At 41.8% G+C, this 20,512-nt stretch overlaps 1 protein-coding gene across 5 annotated transcripts in view; it reads left to right on the forward strand.

The window, feature by feature from the left end:
* CA5B (carbonic anhydrase 5B) overlaps nucleotides 1–20,512 on the forward strand; it is a 109,951-nt gene that overhangs the window by 48,092 nt on the left and 41,347 nt on the right. The window contains exon 1 of one of the 5 annotated variants that reach the window (XM_030807156.1): nucleotides 16,071–16,154. The exons of the other annotated variants lie outside the window; for them this stretch is intronic. The gene's annotated coding sequence lies outside the window, so the exon portion shown is untranslated. Of the gene's footprint in view, nucleotides 1–16,070; nucleotides 16,155–20,512 lie in introns of those variants that run through there. 5 annotated transcript variants of the gene reach the window in all.

Raw genomic sequence — 20,512 nt, forward strand, 5'->3', positions numbered from 1 at the left:
GCTATATGACATAAGAAATATAGATGTATAGTAATCTTATTATCATTAATTTTCAGAATTGTCTATAATTACAGTTTTCATTTTTTCCTATAACCCAGTTATTACATTTAAAAGTATTAACTTCCAAGTTCTTTTCAGATTTAACTCTAAATATATATGTATCATATTTTAAATATTGTTCTTATTAATCTCAAGCACATTAATACATATTTAATCTTAGAGTTTGTGGGAGGAAATCTGTACAGTTTACTTTTAATATCCAAATATATTTTGTAAATAACTTCAAATAAGCATCTGACAATATTCGTTTATTATTGTTACTTGCTCTGGCATTTCTTTTTTTTTTCTTTTTTTAAATTTCAACTTTTATTTTAGATTTCCAGGGCACATGTACAGGCTTGTTACAAGGGTATATTGTGTGATCCTGAGATGTGGGGTATGATTGAACCCATCACCCAGTGAGCATAGTACTCAGTAGGTGATTTTTCAACCCTTGTCCCCCACCCTCCTCCTCTTGTCATCTCAGTGTCTATTGTTGTCAATATTCTTTTTAAAGGAATTATGAGTGAATATTGCACTGTTAAATTTCTGTTTTTAAAATAAAAGCATTGTCTTGACTTTCACATTAGCAGATCTATCATATTAATATGATGCTGATCTATCATATTAATATGATTAATACTATTAGAGGGCATGAAGTGGAAACTTTCTTAAGGTAGTAAGATTTTTCTATCAGGATAAAGCTAATTCTTGCCCGTGGGCTGATGTGCTCATATGTTTAGGTTTGTTTGACCACAGCAAAAAAAATTCCTAAATGTGCAGGCCAAAGTGGCAAGATTTCAGTTAATGAGTTGTATGGGTCCTATAAGATGAATAAAAAGACAAAAGCTCAAATGACAAATTTGCAACACTGCCAATAACTTGATTTCAAATATGAAGACACCACAGGTGACATGTCACATAGAAGGTACAAAAAAACAAATTCATTGTTAAATAGCTTGATGGAGATCTCAGTAAAATAAATGGAAAATGGAACTAGATGCTAGGGTTCTTGCCTCTCAAGATATTATCTGTATTTTCTTAAACTTTTCAAAATCTTGCACAAATTTAGTGCTTGTCTTGATGTACAAGTTTTTTGTTTGTTTGTTTGTTTTTGAGACAGAGTCTCCCTCTGTCACCCAGGCTGGAGAGTAGTGGTGCACTTGCGGCTCACTGCAGCCTCCGCCTCCTGGGTTCAAGTGATTCTTGTGCCTCAGACTCCCAAGTAGCTGGGACTACAGGTGCACACCACCATGCCCAGCTAATTTTTGTATTTTTAGTAGAGACAGGGTTTCACCATGTTGGCCAGGCTGATCTCAACCTCCTGACCTCAAGTGATCTGCCCGCCTCAGCCTCCCAAAGTGCTAGGATTACAGGCATGAGCCACCATGTACAAGTTTTAAGTAGTAAGTTTTCAGAAGAGTCTTTATTATCTGTGTAAATTGCTTCATAAACTGCTCATTTCAGCAATTTCACATAAGGGAGCTTAATAACTTATTAGTAACTGTGGTAATGATGACAAATAAAGCAGTTTGAATCATTCTGAATATGTTACTATTTACTTCCAAATGTTCAGAGTTTAGAGCATGTAGATTTAAAAGTTCAGATGACTGTTGCCATGAGCCACACAAAAGGGCACGAAGTCTCCTGAGATGGGAAAAAGAAATTGATTTCTCTGTGTTTTTTATACTCCACAACACTCTGGAAAAGCACTTTCTGGGTGCATAACTATTGATCTACTGCTCTGGGGTAAACAAAATATGAGATCACATGAAAATAAAACACGTGTCGTTCTTTTGATTCATGCAAGATGCCTTTTAAAGTTCGTCAGAGTCATAAAAGCATGTGGGCATATGTAGGCTCCATTCACCTGCAATAAAGCAAGAATTAGGGAGGGCTGATGTTCCTTTTAAATTTGACTCTGAGTATTCTGTTTCATTATCACAGAAATGTAGTAAACATATAATGCCTAAAACTAGTATTATAAATTGTGAAACTGTTTCAAATGTGACATTACTCTGTAAATTTTTATTGGGTTTTGGGAAATTTATCTGGCTGTGACACATTAAAAGAAATCAAATAAAACCTTTAATGGCTGAATATGGAAACGTTTTATAAGATTTTAAAATCTTGCATTTTTAAAACTAGCATCTAAATTATTTAGCACCATTCAGAAATTTTCTAGAAGTTGTAGATTTTTAATCACATGTGATCCTTCATAGTTTAATGCAATGAAATTGATATGTCTACATAATAAAACAATTTCAAGAGGTTTATAATAATTAGCCCAATATTTTCTGAATAATTAAGAGGCAGCAAAATGGTTCTATTCTCTTTAAGCTATCATCAGGTTAAGATACATGTGGAGATAAAAGATTTTTGCCTCATGTGCAAACCCTGTTCTATTTTAACCCAAGGGTTCTCAATCAGGGGCAATTTTGCCCCCCAGAGAACATTTGGCAATGTCTGGAGAAACGTTTTTGGTTGTCACAATTGCAGTGGGCAGGGATGGGGGTGCTACTGACATCTAGTGGATAGAGACCAGGGACACTGCTGAACATCCTGCATTATGTAGGGTAGCTCCTCCACAAAGAATTATCTGGGTCCCTAATGACAGTAGTGCTGAGGTGGAGAAACCTTGTTTCAACCTAATGTTGCTACTTTCATTGTATAAATGATTTTGGGGCCAGGTGTGGTGGCTTATGCCTATAATCCCAGCACTTTGGGGGACCGAAGTGGGGGGGGGCGGGGGGTGCAGATCACTTGAGGTCGGGAGTTTGAGACCAGCCTGACCAACATGGTGAAACCCTGTCTCTATTTTAAACATACAAAGATTAGCCAGGCATGGTGGCACGTGCCTGTAATCCCAGGTACTTGGGAGGCTGAGGCAGGGGAGTTGCTTGAATCCGGGAGGCGGAGGTTGCAGTGAGCTGAGATCACGCCACTGCACTCCAGCCTGGGCAACAGAGTGAGACTGTCTCAAAACAAACAAACAAAAAAGATGATTTTGGATAATGGATCACGTACGCCTTCCTAGTTTCCCAATATTAGAAATAGTAACTTAGGGTCTAGTGTTTTAGAGACAATTTTGGTGCTGACACCTTGGTTAATTGGCATCATTACTTTTATTGTTGACATGTATAAATAAATTAGTCCTATACTGAGGAAACCTCCTAGATGTAGGTGTAGTGAATTTTCTCTATACCTGCTTAGATGACAATGATTGAGTTCAATCTTGAACTCAGTCTTGACTGCTGCCTAGCAACTTCTTGTCTCAGTACTGCACAGTTTACCTTGAAGAGTTCTGAACTTGGACATGTTCATCTTAAACTGAAAAGAATGCAAAGAGTTTGCTTGTAAACTTTTACACTGCTTGTACAAAATGAAGTTGTAATTTAACTTCAGTCTTTTCTCTCTATGTCTTTTTTTTTTTTTTTTTTTTTTTGAGACAGAGTTTTGCTTATTGCCCAGGCTGGAGTGCAGTGGCATAATCTCAGTTCACAGCAACCTCCACCTCCCAGGTTCAAGCGATTATCCTGCCTCAGCCTCCCGAGTAGCTGGGATTACAGGTGCCCACCACCACACCTGGCTAATTTTTTTTGTATTTTTAGTAGAGACAGGGTTTCACCATGTTGGCCAGGCTGGTCTCGAACTCCTGACCTCAGGTGATCCACCCGCCTCAGCCTACCAAAGCTGGGATTACAGGCATGAGCCACTGTGCCCACCCTCTTTTCTCTTTTTAAAACTCTGTTTTTCTCTACGGTGAGCACAGCATTTTGATATATTATTCTTATGAAGGTTCCCTCTATATTATCACCATCAGCCTAACTTATCAATTTGCTAATTTCCTCTGTTTGTCCTTTTATTAACTCCCATTTTAAAATTTGAGGTTATTTCCACTAACCCAACTAATAAGAAGAAAGAAATTAGCAGTTAAAGGCCTAAATAATGTTTCTCTGAAGATTATTGTTTAATAAACTTATGGGATACTGCTTAAAATGAAAGATCAGCCAAATATATATACAATATATGTTATAAGCTTATAATTTATCATTTATTCCATATTCTTTTTTAAAATTTATTACTTTTTTATTTTTTATTATGGGTACATAATAGTTGTATGTATAGTGTACATGTGATGTTTTGATACAGGCATACAATTTGTAATGATCAAATCAGGGTAATTGGGGCATCCGTCACCTCAAGAATTTATCATTTGTGTTAGGAACAGTCCAATTCCCCTCTTTTATATTAAAATATACAATAAATTAGGCCAGGTGCGGTGGCTCATGCCTGTAATCACAGCACTTTGGGAAGCTGAGGCAGGCAGATGACTTGAGGCCAGGAGTTCAACACCAGCCTGGCCAACATGGCGAAACCCTGTCTCTACTAAAAACACAAAAATTTGCCAGGCATGGTGGCATGCACCTGTAACCCCAGCTTCTTGAGAGGCCAAGGCACGAGAATTGCTTGAACCTAGAAGCTGGAGGTTACAGTGAACTGAGATCATGCCGCTGCACTCCAGCCTAAGCAACAGAGCAAGACTCTGTCTCCCTGCCTCAAAAAAAAAAAATATATATATATATATATGTGTGTGTGTGTATATATATATAATATATATGTGTGTATATATATATAATATATGTGTGTATATATATATGTGTATATATGTATATATAAATATATATGTGTATATATATGTGCACACACACAATAAATTATAGTTAACTATAGTTGCCCTATTGTCATGTGTACTTTTATTTTAGGAAATACTGCTAAATAGCTTATTGAAATGCTGTAGCAATTTATACTTTCATGAGAATGCATGACTTTGCTAATATCCTCACATTCACCAACACTGGATATTATTACTCTTCTTAATCTTAGGCATCTTATAAGTAAAATTAATTTCTTTTTGTTTAAATTTGAATTATTAGTGAGGTTGGGAATAGTTGTGTATTCTTTTAACTTTCAGGTTCAGGGGTACATGTGCAGGTTTGTTATATAGGTACATTGCATGTCCTGGGGGTTTGGTGAACAGATTATTTTGTCACACAGATGATAAGCATTGTACCTGATAGGTAGTTTTCCAATCCACACCCTCCTCCCACCCTCCACCCTCAAGCAGGCCCCAGTGTCTGTTGTTCCCTTCTTTGTGTCCATATGTACTCAAGGTTTAGCTTCTACTTGTAAGTGAGAACATGCAGTATTTGGTTTTCTGTTCCTATGTTAGTTTGTTAGTTAATGGCCTCCAGCTTCATCCATGTTGCTGCAAAGGACATGATCTCATTCTTTTTTATAGCTGCATAGTATTTCATTGTATATATGTACCACATTTTTTAAATTCAGTCTACTGTTGATGGGCATTTAGTTTGATTCCATGTCTTTGCCATTGTGAATAGTGCTGTGATGAACATACATGTACATCTGTCTTTATGGCAGAATGATTTCTGTTCCTTTGGGCATATACCCAGTAATGGGATTCTGGGTCGAATCCAGTCCTAGCTGCCGGCATCACTATACTATTAACTGATTGTAACCTCAATACTACTTTCTTTGACCCTGCCGGTGGAGGTGACTCTATCTTATATCAACATTTATTCTGATTTTTTGGTCACCCCTAAGTCTATATCCTTATCCTACCAGGTTTCAGAATAATCTCCCATATTGTAACATATTATTCCGGGAAAACTCCAAACTGCTTTCCACATTGACTGAACTAATTTCCCACCAGCAGCGTATAAGTGTTCCCTTTTCTCCACAACCCCACCAGAATCTGTTATTTTTTGACTTTTTAATAATAGCGATGCTGATAGATGTGAGATGTTCTCTCATTGTGGTTTTGATTTGCATTTCTCTAATGATTAGTGATGTCAAGGTTTTTTTCATATGCTTGTTTGACCACGTGTATGTCTTCTTTTGAAAAGTGTCTGTTCATGTCCTTTGCCCACTTTTTAATGGGGGATTGTTTAGTTTTTGCTTGTAAATTTGGGTAAGTTCCTCACAGGTTCTGGATATTAGACCTTTGTCAGATACATAGTTTGCAAATATCTTCTCCCCTTCTGTAGGTTGTCTGTTTACTCTGTTGATAGTTTCTTTTGTGTACAGAAGCTCTTTAGTTTAATTAGGTCCCATTTGTCAATTTTTGGTTTTGTTGCAGTTTCTTTTGGAGACTTCATCATGAAATCTTTGTGAGGTCCTATGTCTGGAATGATATTTCCTAGGTTATCTTCCAGATTTTTATAGTTTTAGTTTTACATTTGGGTCTTTAATCCATCTTGAGTTGATTTTTGTATATGGTGTAAGGAAGGGATCCAGTTTCAGTATTCTGCATATGGCTAGCCAGTTATCCCATCACCTTTTATTGAATAGGGAATACTTTTGCTTTTCTTTTTTTCTTTTTTTTTTTTTTGTTGATTTTGTTGAAGATCAGATGGTTTTAAGTGTGCCTTATTTCTGGGCTCTCTATTCTGTTCTATTGGTCTATGTGTCTGTTTTTGTACCAATACCATGCTGTTTTGGTTACTGTAGCCCTGTAGTATAGTTTGAAATCAGGTTATATGATACCTCCAGCAATGTTCTTTTTGCTTAGAATTGCCTTGGCTATTTGGCCCCTTTTTTGGTTCCATATGAATTTTAAAATAGTTTTTTCTACTTCTGTGAAGAATGTCATTGGTAGTTTGATAGGAATAGCATTGAATCTGTAAATTGCTTTGGGCAGTATGGCCATTTTAATGATATTTTAGGTTCAGAGGTATATGTGCAGGTTTGTTATATAGTTACATTATGTGTCACGGGTTTGGTGTACAGATTATTCTGTCACCCAGGTAATAAGCAAGCCCCTGCGATTCAGAGTCACTGTGTCCCACTTCTGTCCTTTATGTTTGTTTTCAGGAGATTGCCTTAACTTGAATCCTGTGGGCTTTCATTTTTTACCTTTAAACTTCCTGCCATTTTTCCAGGTCTATCATGATTATCACCTCCTTTGAGAAACCTTTCTTTGCTTTTGCTTTAGTTATAGCTTTATAAGTGACTTGTCACATCCAGTAACTTTTTATCCTTTCCTTGTCCTGTGCTCCCATAGCATTTTGTTCACATTTGTACATGCATCTATTGCCAACATGATTTACTTTTGTGTCCTACAAATTGTAAGTTCCTGGAGGACAGGGACTATATTTGGTTCATTTTTCATAGCCCATGATTATTTGATTGTTGAATATAACTGAGTTGACTAATCTTAATCATAAACTGGAGTTCTAAGAAGCCCAAAACTGTTGGGAATGAAGTGTCTTGAGGTATATTTGATTTTCTTTTTTCTCATTCCTAGCTTAGGATTAAAAACGACAACAACAACAAAGAAAACCAAACAAAAACCCAACTTCCAGAATCGATCATAAACAAAGAATTCTGGAATGTTTTTGTCTTCATCCTGATATTTTATTTTATTTTATTTTATTTTATTTTATTTTATTTTTTTTGAGACAAGGTCCCACTCTATCACCCAGACTGAGTGCAGCGGCGCCATCTAGGGTCACTGAAACCTCTGCCTCTTGGGCTCAAGTGAGCCTCCCACCTCAGCCTCCTGAGTAGCAGGGACTACAGACATGTGCCACCATGCCTGGCTAATTTTTTTATTATTTGTAGAGATGAGGTTTTGCCACATTGCTCAGGCTTGAATGCCCTATTTTAAGATGAGAAAATCTTATGAAACTAGAATATTCAAAAGGCTCACCAAATTTTGTAGGTTAATTAACAGCCATAACTGTTATGAACTTGGACTTATTTTTCACAGGCTAATTTTTTTTACTTCAGAGAATATTAATTACCACTGTTGGGAAATAAAAACTAACTCAGAAAAACTGAGTGAGTGTCATTTTGCCAACATATTTATAAAGTGGAAATTTAAAGGACAGTTTCTTAAACGGAATGCATGAGCATCTGTCTTTTTGTGTCTCATTCTGTGAATGATTCCCAATAAGGAATAATGAGTCCCATGTAGTCAAAGCAAGACTGTATTGACTCTTCTGATATTTTCTCCTAGATACTCAATTATTTACACTGCTTCTTGGTGTTATATTGAAAGTTTTCCATGGTCTTGGCACATAATGCTTATTTTTCTGGGCTAAAAACTCATGCAGCCATGCATGGAGTTAGGATTTTCAGTCTTTAATCACTTATTTGGCTGCCTGGTTGGAGTTTTCCCTAAAGTGTTCAGCCTTGTCTATCCATACTTTACAAAGAGATAGAGGAGGCTGGGTGTGGTGGCTCACATCTGTAATCCCAGCACTTTGGGAGGCTGAGGCGGGCAGATTACCTGAGGTCAGGAGTTGGAGACCAGCCTGGCCAACATGGTGAAACCCCATCTGTACTAAAAATACAAAAAATTAGCTGAGTGTGGTGACACACACCTGAAATCCCAGCTACTTGGAAGGCTGAAGCAGAATTGCTTGAACCCGGGAGGCGGAGTTTGCAGTGAGCCAAGATAGCGCCATTGCACTCCAGCCTGAGCAGCAGAGCGAGACTGTCTCAAAAAAAAAAAAAAAGAAAGAAAGAAAGAGGTAGAGGGGGCATTAGATCACGTGCCACTTTGTTTAGATGCTCTCATTTTCATAACAGAACCTTAAACTAAGTTCCTCCTGGTTGGTATACAAAGCATATAAATTAATCAACACCTCAACGTTTCTGCCCTTAGGTTTTGGCCTGTGAAAATGACCTTGAATTCTCTACCAAGTGATAGTTATCAAGTGTGCTGTAATGAGAAATGTTGTTTTGGTAGGACTGTAAAAGACCTGCATGCAAGGTCTCCATTCCTACAAATCAAATATGTCATATAGGTTGTTGTAGGTAGCCACTCACCCATCTTGTACCCACAATAAACATTGTTAATCAATCACAGAACATTTTCCTTCCGAGCATGGACTCAGCCACAGAACTTCACAACACAGTTTATTTAGGCAGCTAATATGAATGCATCAGAGTTGACATGCAAATTGAAACCTACTTGCCATGCTGGGGAATAATAATCTAAATGCTACTATGGATTAATCCAGACCATTCCCTGTTGGAGTGATTGGACCCAGCACCAGGTCGTGGGGGAGATGAAGTCCGTCGGACTCAAAGGAATGAGAAAAGACAGTTTGAGAGAGAAAGTGGGACCGGGGGCCATCACTAAGTATGGAGGCTGCGAAGGCCCCGAGCTCTGGAAGCCCAAACTATTTATTGGTGATCAAACAAAGAAACAGGTGGGTGAGAATGTGGGGTTGAAAGGGAGCGTTGCATTAAGCACATGATTTACAGCTGTGATGGTTTAGCATCTGCTCTGCTACTTGAGATTATGGAGAGCAGGTTCTTTTAACTCAAGATACAATCGCTCCTAGGAGAGCAAGGAGCAAGGAGCCAGCAAGTCTAGACACATTCCAGGGCCATGAGGGGTTTTATGCCCTGAGCCCTGGATTCTATCCAAGCACGAGGGGTTTTATGCCCTAGGCTTAGATTATGGTGCGTCAGGGTAGCCTTCCACCCTTTAGCACAGAGCTTGGTGTTCCAAAGGCCACAAGGGGTTTTAGACCCTGGACCCCGGACATGTTCCAAGACTCTTTTAATTATGTCCGACATGCAAGCCCTGCATCAGCTTCTCCCAACACTCAGCTTTTCTCCCAGCAATTCCCGACGTGTGTACAGTCTATGGAGTTGAACAGGAAGGTTTGGATAGTCATAGAATTGACTTAATGGACTGTGTTTTGTGATTGTAACAATAGCTTACATTGAAGGAAACTGTGTAATTCTTTAGGACACTTATTTCCCACTTAGCTCACAACCTTATCTTTCTGAGGATTCAGGGTTTCTTTTGGCACTGAAAATCAAGAAAAACTGTAGTTCTCAAAATCAATCAAGCAAACAAAACTCTGGCTTTTAGTTTATGAACACTGGGCTGGGTGCAGTGGCTCACACCTTATAATCCTAGCACTTTGGGAGGCTGAGGTGGATGGATTACCTGAGGTCAGGAGTTCAAGACTAGCCTGGCCAGCATGGTAAAACCCCATCTCTACTAAAAGAAAAAAAAAAAAAAAATAGCCAGGCATGGTGGCGTGTGCCTGTAGTCCCAGCTACTCAGGTGGCTGAGGCTCGACAATCCCTCAAACCCAGGAGGACGAGGTTGCAGTGAGCCAAGATGATGCCACTGCACTCCAGCCTGTGCGACAGAGCGAGACTCTGTCTCAAATATATATATTATTAACACTGGAAAACCTTAAAATGATGGTGATTCTCTCTTGCTATGGGCATTCAGAAGCTTAGAGCCAAATCTCTGGCCCATCTTTAACAAGGACATTTTCCTCTGTGCTAAGAAGGAAAAAGTTCAGGCTTGGTGACTTGTTTATTTTATCATTGGCTGCATTATTCTCTTTCCTTTAAACTTCCTTTCTTTGGTTCCTTCAGCTATTTCTTTTATCCAATATTGTCTTTAATTTTGTAAACTGCCTCAAATCATTTGTGGAAGAAGATGAGCTGTTGCTAACTACATAAAAATGAACACAGTAACTTAATACACACCATATTTGGTCCCAATTTTTGTTTCTGTTTTCAGGCAAGACATTTGAAACATTTTCTATAAATGAGGCAGAATTCTCAGGGTCAGGGTGAACTTAATAAAAATGTTTTGTTGAAAAGTTGTTCTTTTCTCTGTGCTCCTTATAGCTCAACTTTGTGAATGTTCCCACTGTCTTCAAGGCAGAAATAGAACAGAAGGTGGGAAAAGAAGGGAACTAATATGTGATTCTAAAATCTTTACTGTTTAAAAAAAAAGTAAAATATTTATTGCTGGCAGATGAAGAATTATGTGTAGCAAATCTTGCTGCTATGAGAGGAAAAAAGTGTAGCTCTATACGCAAGTGAAAAGGGCATACAAACAGTGAAGATTTATTGTGTAAAAGACTGTAGTAAGTACTATAAATGTAGCTTCCTGTGTTTGCTGCCCAGAAATATCCTACTAATCAGATCAAGAAAGCCTGGCTATGAAAAAATACGGCATCCTGGCCGGATGCGGTGGCTCTTGTTTGTAATTCCAGCACTTTGGGAGGCCCAGGCGGGTGAATCACCTGAGGTCAGGTGTTCAAGACCAGCCTGACCAACATGGTGAAAACCCGTCTCTACTAAAAATACAAAAAATTAGCTGGGCATGGTGTTGCATGCCTGTAATCCCAGCTACTCAGGAGGCTGAGGCAGGAGAATCACTTGAACCTGGGAGGTGGAGGTTGCAGTGAGCCGAGATCAGCCATTGCATACCAGCCTGGGCAACAAGAGTGAAACTCTGTCTCAAAAAAAAAAAAAAAGGAAAAAAGAAAAAATATGGCATCCTGAATAACCACTGTGTTTAATGACGTATCAGATTTACATTCTAGTTCAAGCTTATCTCAGGTTGAACCAGAGTACCTAGCAGTTCATAGGCTAGCACTTGAGTAGCACTGCCTTCTATCATTTATAGTTTAGTTCCTGGCATATAACTAAGCAGTCACTGAACAGATAAAGGAATTAATGAATCATAAAATCATTCATTTAGCAATATTTAAAGGGCATGTGCTGATGCCCCAGGTACTGTGTTAACTGCCAGGAGTACAAAGTTGGGCAAATTGGTCAGAGTCCCTGCTCTTAGGGAATTTACATTATAGTAAACAACCAACCAACAAATAATCAAATAATTTCAAATACTGAGAAACACTATAAAGAAAATAAAATAGGTAATAGAGATGGAGAGGTGAAGCTGTTACTCAAAGTGTCTTTTTGTTTTGTTTTGTTTTGTTATTGAGACGAAGTCTCGCTCTGTCGCCCAGGCTGGAGTGCAATGGCGTGATCTCGGCTCACTGCAACCTCCGCCTCCTGGGTTCAAGTGATTCTCCTGCCTCATCTTCCTGAGTAGCTGGGATTACAGGCGCCCACCACCGCGCCCAGCTAATTTTTGTATTTTTAGTAGAGACAGTGTTTCGCCATGTTGGCCAGGCCAGTCTTGAACTCCTGACCTCAGGTGATCTGCCCGCCTTGGTCTCCCAAAGTGCTGGGATTATAGGCATGAGCCACTGTGCCTGGCCTCAGAGTGTCTTATAGAACCTACCTCAGGATTGCATCTCCTGGCAGCATGCTTGAAATCTAGAATCTCAAGTCACATTGCAGAACCACTGCATCAGAGTCTGCATTGTAACATGATCTTCAGGTGATCTCTGGGCACAGTGCAGATTGAGAGGCTCTGGATACAACTTCAGATATGGTTGTCAGGAAAAACATATCTAAAGAGGTGACATTTTAGCTAAGTACTGAATAATGAGAAAACTCCAGCCATGTAAAGATCTGAGTAAAGAGTGGTCCAAACAATGGGAACAACAAAAGAAAATGTGCAGAGACAGGAATGAACATGGGAAGACCAATATAGGTGGATCAGAGTGAGAAAGGGACCTGGAACTCTCTACTCTCTGGCATTTATCAAAAACCCTGTGGTGAGAAATTATTTATTTATTTATTTTTGAGACAGAGTTTCACTCTTGTTGCCCAGGCAGGAGTGCAATGGTGCGATCTCGGCTCACTGCAACCTCTGCCTCCCAGGTTCAAGCAATTCTCCTGCCTCAGCCTCCCTAGTAGCTAGGATTACAGGCATGTGCCACCATGCCTGGATAATCTTCTATTTTTCGTAGAGATGGGGTTTCTCCAGGTTGGTCAGGCTGGTCTCAAACTCCCGACCTCAGGTGATCTGCCCGCCTCAGCCTCCCAAAGTGCTGGGATTACAGGCGTGAGCCACTGCGCCTGGCCATGAGAATTGTTGATTTTGAGTGACTGCACAAAAGTTCTGCATGCAAGACCTCTATTTCTACAAAGCAGAGGTACCAGGTAGGTTATTGCATGCAGCCACTTACCTATCCTACACCCACAGCATTGTTAACTGAGTACAGAACTTTTTCTTTCTGAGCCTGGACAAAGCCCCCAAACTTCTCAACATAGTTATTCAGGCAGCTACTACAAATAGTTCAGAGTTAACATGTGAGTTGAAACCTATTTGCCATCCTGGGGAAAGATGATCTAAATGCTACCCTGGATTAAGCCAGACCATTGAGGGCTTGTGTATTCAAGTGAACAGAAATATGTTGATGGTTCACGGAATTTTTTTTTTTTGAAACAGGGTCTCAGTCTGTTGCCCAGGCTGTAATACCATGGTGTGATCACGGCTCACTGCAGCCTCAGCCTCCCTAGGCTCAGATGATCCTCTCACTTCAGCCTCCCGAGTAGCTGGGACTACAGGCATACATCACCACACTCAGCTAATTTTGTAGAGATGGGGCTTCACCATGTTGTCCAGGCTGGTCTCTAACTCCTGGGCTCATGCAGTCCTCCCGCCTCAGCCTCCCAAAGTACTGGGATTACAGGCCTGAGCCACTACGCCTGGTCAATTCATAGAATTGATTTAATGCACTGTGCTTTGTGATTGTGCCAACAGTTTCCATTGAGGGGATTTGGGTGTCACTCCTTATGACACATAGTTCCCACTAGGCTCACTACAAGTCATCTTTATGAGGAAACTGTATTTCTCTCAGGACTAAAATTCAAGAAAAACTGCTTCTATAAAAACAAAACAGCCGGGCACGGTGGCTCCCGCCTGTAATCCCAGCACTTTGGGAGGCCGAGGCAGGTGGATCACCTGAGGCCAGGAGTTCGAGACCAGCCTGGCCAACATGGTGAAACCCCGTCTCTACTAAAAATACAAAAATTAGCTGGGCATGGTGGTGGGCGCCTGTAATCCCAGCTATTTGGGAGGCTGAGGCAGGAGAATCGCTTGAACCCTGAGGTTGCAGTGAGCCGAGATCGTGCCATTGCACTCCAGCCTGGGCAACAAGAGTGAAACTCCATTAAAAAAAAAAAAAAAAAAAGGCCGGGTGCAGTGGCTTACACCTGTAATCCCAGTACTTTGGGAGGCCGAGGCGGGTGGATCACCTGAGGTCGGGAGTTCGAGACCAGCCTGACCAAACTGGAGAAACCCATCTCTACTAAAAATATAAAATTAGCCGGGCGTGGTGGTGCATGCCTGTAATTCCAGCTACTCAGGAGGCCGAGGCAGGAGAATCGCTTGAACCTGAGGGCCGAAGGTTGCAGCGAGCCGAGATCGCGCCATTGCACTCCAGCCTGGGCAACAAGTGCGAAACTCTGTCTCAAAAAAAAAAAAAAAAGAAAGAAAAAAAGAAAGCCAGTTTTTATCTTATGAACAGTAAAAACCTAAAAATGATTGCTATTTCCTCTTTTCTATGGCTATTCAACAGCTTAGTTAGGGTCAAATTTCTGGCCTACTTCTGACAACTGTTCTGGATCTGATGGAGTGCAAACTTAAATGTTAATCTTACCATTGGCCACATCATTCTCCTTCCATTAAGCTCTCCTTTCTTTGGTTCCTTCCCCTATTTTTAAATCTAGTAATGTCTATATTTTAGGAAGCTGCCTCAAATCATTTGTGGAAGAAGGTGAGGTAGGTGAGGTAGAACTACTTGTATAAAAATCAACTCAGTAATTTATATAGGCTGTATTTGGACCAATTTCTGTGAATTCATTTTTCAGGCAAAAAATGACTGACAGCTGAAACATTTTATAAATGAGGCAGCGTTCTCAGGGTCAGGGCGAGCATAATGAAAGTGTTCTGTTGAAAGTTGTTCTTTTCTCTGTGTTCCTTCTAGCCCAACATTTTGAATATTCTCACTGTCTTCAAGCCAGAAATGCAAGGGAGAAGAAGAAAAAAGAACTGTGTGATCATAAAATCTTTATTGTTGGCATATGAAGCAATATAAGTAGCAAATTTTACTTCTACAAAGGGGGGAAATTATATATTTCTATACATGTGGAAGAGTAGATATTCAGTGAAGATTTATTGATAATTTATTGTGTAAAGAAATGTACTAAATACTATAAAAGTGGCTTCCTATGTTTACTACCCCAAAATATTCCTACTAATGGGATCAAGAAGACCTGAGATTACCAACTCCTTTTCCACCTATTAACCTTTTGCCACATCTTCCCCAATTTTCTCATCCAAACCCAAGTTAGGGCAACTTCAGACTGTAAGCTTCTTGAGGCTTGTCTTATTTGTCAGGGGAATATGTACTCAATAAATGAAATTTGCATGAATGAGTCAGAGATTTATGTACACAGGGGAAGAATAGCTTCTTCATATTTTTCACGTGGACCCAGAGTTGTAAATTGAGGGAAGAAGGATAGCAGAGTAATCGCAAAGCACAAAGTGGGGATGATGCCTTCACACGCCCTCAGCAGCAACGGGGCACTGGGTGCCTAGGAAAGGCCATCTGGAGGAGACATCAGGAAGTAGAGAAATTCTGTTTTTTCCACTCATCTGCCTAGTATTTAAGGTCGGCCAAGAGGCTAGAAGGAACACATCCACGGTTTTGCTTTAGAGGATATGAAAATTGGGCTGGAAGGAACACGGGTCCACAGTTCGAGTTCAGAGGACATAAAAACTGGCTCAAAGAAACTCGGGTAAATTGGACATGAAAACTAGCGGGAAAGGACACGTTCAGTGTTTGTTTCCCTACTGAGTCACCTGTTCCCAGCACATAAAGTCGTGGTGTTTGGAGTTGGGAGGAACCGAGGGAAAGTCACTTTTTAGATAAGGCTCTGAAGCGCCAGGTCTAGTTTCAATCCACAAATGCGGCCAGCGGCGAGCAGGAGGAGGGAGGATTGGTCCGGCGGGGTGGCGGGGCCAGAGCAGGGCTCAGAGGCGTGGCCCAGGCTAGAGGGACGAGCCCAGGAAGGAGCGCAGAGACGGAGCTAGGAGGGAGCGGGGGTGAATGGGGGCGTGGCCCGGACGAGAGGGGCGTGGCTGTAGCTTAAGGGGTGTGGCCAGGGTGGAGGGCAGAGACTGGCACAGTTTGGTTGGGCGTGACCAGGGCAATACGTACGGACGTAGTGGGGCGTGGATCTGCCAGGTGGGGGCGTGGCCTCGATTGAGGGGCATGGCCCTCATGTATGGGGCGTAACAGGGCACGAGGGGGCGTAGCTCCGATGGCCGGACGTGCAGGCTGCGGATCCCCGTAGGCGAGCGAGCGGCTAGGTTCGTGATCTGGAGAGACGCTCAGGTAAGAACGGGTGGCCGAGAGGAGTGGGGGGCGACAAGGAACAGGCAGATCCAGACAGGGCCGTGATTCTTCCCACGACTCCCCGCTCTGGCGCACCGGGTTCCGAAGCTAGGAGAGCTGTTGATCCTGCGAGTATTGTCTGGGTCCCGGCAGGGCGCCCCGGAATACTGAGTGGGGCCTAATGGGGTGTCGAATTCCTCCACCCCAGCCCTCTTCCTCTACTATGGTTGTTACCAAACGGCTGTCATCCTTTAAGGTTCTTTGCCCAGGACGCGATAACAGCTGTTCCAGAGAAAAGGGGGTGGGGGCGCGGGAGGGCACTTCCTTGGTGGGTAGGGTTGCCAAGGTTGGTTGAATCCAAATAACTCAAGAAAGTCCAGCCTGCTGTGAAATAGCTAGAGACGGGGGTAAGGGCGACAAATCTTGAGGTTGCGGTTCCAGAAACCGAGGCTCAGTAAACTGGGACTCCCTCAGATCTGCATTGTATCCGCACCGCCCACTATGCTAGGGGCTATGGAGAGACTCACAGCCTCCCACCCCCAAGACAGGGTATCAGCATCACAACTGTGCCATGCGGGCAAATCTGAGCCTTCTTCACCCTGCAGTTCTTTCTTCTGGCCTTTTTGTTTTGTGTTCAGCCCTGAAGCTGAAGGAGAGGAACCTCCAAATACAAACCTTGTTGGTTTTCGTGATTCTTGTGGCATTCAATGTTAAATGCTTCTACCCCGAGGCTTGTGGCAATTGGTTAATATTGATGTCAGTGCCCTTCCCTCCTGTGTATTTTCACTGGGAAAGTTTGAGAGATAAGGGGAGTTGATGTGTACAACTTAGTTTGAAAAGAACTTGTTCTCTCCTAGCCACTGAAAACCGCGTTGCTTTCTGCTTCCCATTCTTCCTTTACTGATAATCTGGCCATCATTCTGCTGTTTAAAAGTCTTGCTAGAGTATGGAGACAAGTAGTCCTATTTCTGTGGTGAGAGAAGCTGCCCCAGAGCATACCCTTGAATTGTCCCTGCACATCTCTCAGGAGTGGCCACTCTTCTTGGGTATGTTGGAAGTGGAAAACCGTAAAGCTTTCTAGGAATATTTTTTACTCAGGTTTTTTTTTTTTTTTAACCTCAGCATCAGGGTTGGAATTCACTGAAATGCCAAAAGCAGCAACGGCACTGTTCTCTGTGCCTGTACACACCTGCCCTCTTCTCCCTGGAGCCAGGCAAAAAGCTGCAACCACTCACAATTGGAATGCAGTAAAGGTTGAGTGAATTGTGCGTGAATGAATGAATATGAATATTTGGGAAATTTGACAGAAAGGGGAAAATGCATTTCATTTCATTGGTGGCACTGGGCAATTAATTGCAGCACAAAGAGCAGTTATTAGAAACATTTTGAAACCTTTGGCTACCACACATTGGGATCATGCTCCCAGGGAAGAAGTAGGTGAGAGGGGGAAGCTGAGCTTTCTCAGTCAAGATATCGCAACATAATCTCTAATTTAGATTTCAGGGAATTGCAAAAAGGCTTGTTGCCTTTTGAAATCAGGTGGTGATCAAAGGAAGGGTCCATCTGTTGAGAATGAAGGAATTTTTTTCCAATGTAATTGTAACCTTTAGTCAGAGTACATTCTTTTTTTTCTGTCTGTTTTGCCTACATATGAATGGTTTAATCAGGCAGAGTTCAAGCTACTTGTCATTTAATAAATACAAGATTTATGAATGATTCATTGAGGGCTTTCAGAATCTTTGTTTCCACACATTTCTAAGTCTGGAAAACAGCTAAGGGGCAGGTTAGCAAAATCCAAGGATATACATAAATCATCAGTGATGGCAAAGAGCATATAACACAGAAAGCTCCCATGTAGTCCATCGAGCCCAGGGACCCATCTTTATGGACAAACTTATGTACGGACAGACTCTCCCTGAAATACAGTAATCTATGGTATTAGTTGATTGTTATGTGCTATGTTTGATGGTTAAACATTATTTTTGGTTTCACAAACGTGGGTTTTATGAATGCAGTGAGTAAGTTTAAATAACCAACTCTTAATAAGCTATAACTTTTTATTTAACAGAGAGGATAGACCTTAGGCCTGAACAAAAATAACCTCATGTGTTGTTATAGGTATCGCAATCTAGCATTAGCTAAATTGAATTTCTGTTTACTTGGATTTTCCTGGAACCTCCTCACCTGGATCTTCCAAGCTCTGTTCCTTCCTTGATTGCCTTTGACTGTTCTCAGTCTCAGCATCCTTCATGGCTGCTTTTTGTGAGTCTCCCTTGATATACCTGTAACTGCTGGGAGGAGGGGATTCTCTTTCTATCTGTAGCTTCCTGACTGCTCCTGAGCACCAGGACTGTGTTGCCAACTCTCTCCTAGACCTTTCCTCTCAGCTGTCCCATTGACACCTTAAATCCAATATGATTAGAGGGCTGGGCGCCATGGCTCATGCCTGTACGCCTGTAATCCCACTTTGGGAGGCTGAGGCGGGTGGATCGTTTGAGGGCAGGAGTTTGAGACCAGCCTGGACAACGTGGCAAAACCCCGTCTCTACCAAAAATACAAAAATTAGCTGGACGTGGTGGTACGCCTGTGGTCCCAGCTACTTGGGAGGCTGAGGTGGGATGATCACTTGAGTGTGGGAGGCAGAGGGTACAGTGAGCCAAGATCGTGCCACTGCACTCCAGCGTGGGTGACAGAGACCCCATCTCGTTCTTTTTCTTTTTCTTTTTTTTTGAGACAGAGTCTCACCCTGTCACCTAGGCTGGATTGCAGCAGCACAATCTCGGCTGACTGCAACCTCCGCCTCCCAGGTTCAAGCGAGTCTCCTGCCTCAGCCTCCTGAGTAGCTGGGCTTATAGGCTTGCACCACCACGCACGGCTAATTTTGTATTTTTAGTGGAGATGGGGTTTTGCTATGTTGGCCGGGCTGGTCTGGGACTCCTGCCATCAAGTGATCCACCCTCCTCGGCTTCCTAAAGTGCTGGGATTACAGGCGTGAGCCTCTGCACCTGACCCGGAGACCCTGTCTCAAAAAAAAAAAAAAAAAAATCCCATTTGATTAGAGGTATGACCTGCCATCATCTTTCCTTTCTCTGTTTCTCATGACAGGTTCTATTTTTTTTTTTTTTTTTTTTTTTTTTTTTGAGACAGAGTCTTGCTCTGTCGCCCAGCCTGGAGTGCAGTGGCACGATCTCAGTTCACTGCAACCTCCACCTCCTGGGTTCAAGCAATTCTCTGCCTCAGCCTCCCGAGTACAGGTGCCCACCACCATGCCCGGCTAATTTTTGTAGAGACGAGGTTTCACCATCTTGGCCAGGCTGGTCTGGAACTCCTGACCTCTTGATCCACCTGCCTCGGCCTCCCAAAGTGCTGGGATTACAGATGTGAGCCACTGTGCCCGGCCTGACAAGTTCTATTTTTCTGTACAGGGATTCATCCTCGTTTTACTGCCAGCATCACTCCAGCCATTAAATGAGGTCTTCCTCCACTTCTTCCTTTTATTCTCCTTTAACTGAGTGACAGACCCTACATTTTAAAAATCACAGTGGCTATCTTTGAATACCAAGTACCCTGTCCAACTCTACTGTCACTGCCCAGTTCAGTGCTTCATATTCTCTCACTCGGATTATTGGAGTTTCACTTCAAACTCCACATGCTTAAACCTGAGCTACTTATTTCCCACCCAAGACCTGTTTCTCCCACTGTCTCCCCTATCTCAGTTTATGGTAACTTTATCTTTCCAGTTGTGTAGACCAAGAATCTTCCAGTAATCCTTAACTCCTTTCTTTCACATCTTATGGGCTGTATATTCAAGATATATCAAAATTCAACCACTTCTTACCACCTCTACTGTGACATCTCTGGATTAGTTCAAGCCTTGGATTATCTCTAAAGGGTTTTCCTACTTCTTTTCTACTTCCTGCTTCTTTCCTGTTCCTCCCTGTCTCTACTCCCCAAGGCAATTTTCAATAAGACACGCTGTGATGTTTTTCTGTTTTTTTGGGTTTTTTTTGAGACAGAGTCTCGCTCTGTCACTCTGATGCCAGGCTGGAGTGCGGTGGCGCAATCTCAGCTCACTACAACCTCCACCTCCTGGGTTCAAGCGATTCTCCTGCCTCAGCCTCCCGAGTAGCTGGGATTACAGATGTGTACCACCATACCTGGCTAATTTTTATATTTTTAGTAGAGTCGTGGTTTCACCATGTTGGCCAGACTGGTCACGAACTCCTGACCTCCAGTGATCCTCTCCTCCTGCCTCCACCTCCCGAAGTGCTGGAATTACACGCATGAGGCAAGAAGCCCAGCCTGAGTGATCTTTTAAAAATGTAAATTACTGTATGTAAATGTAAAATGTTACTGCT

This window comes from Nomascus leucogenys, chromosome X (genome assembly GCF_006542625.1).
Source record: "Nomascus leucogenys isolate Asia chromosome X, Asia_NLE_v1, whole genome shotgun sequence".
Taxonomy (NCBI): Eukaryota; Metazoa; Chordata; class Mammalia; order Primates; family Hylobatidae; genus Nomascus; species Nomascus leucogenys.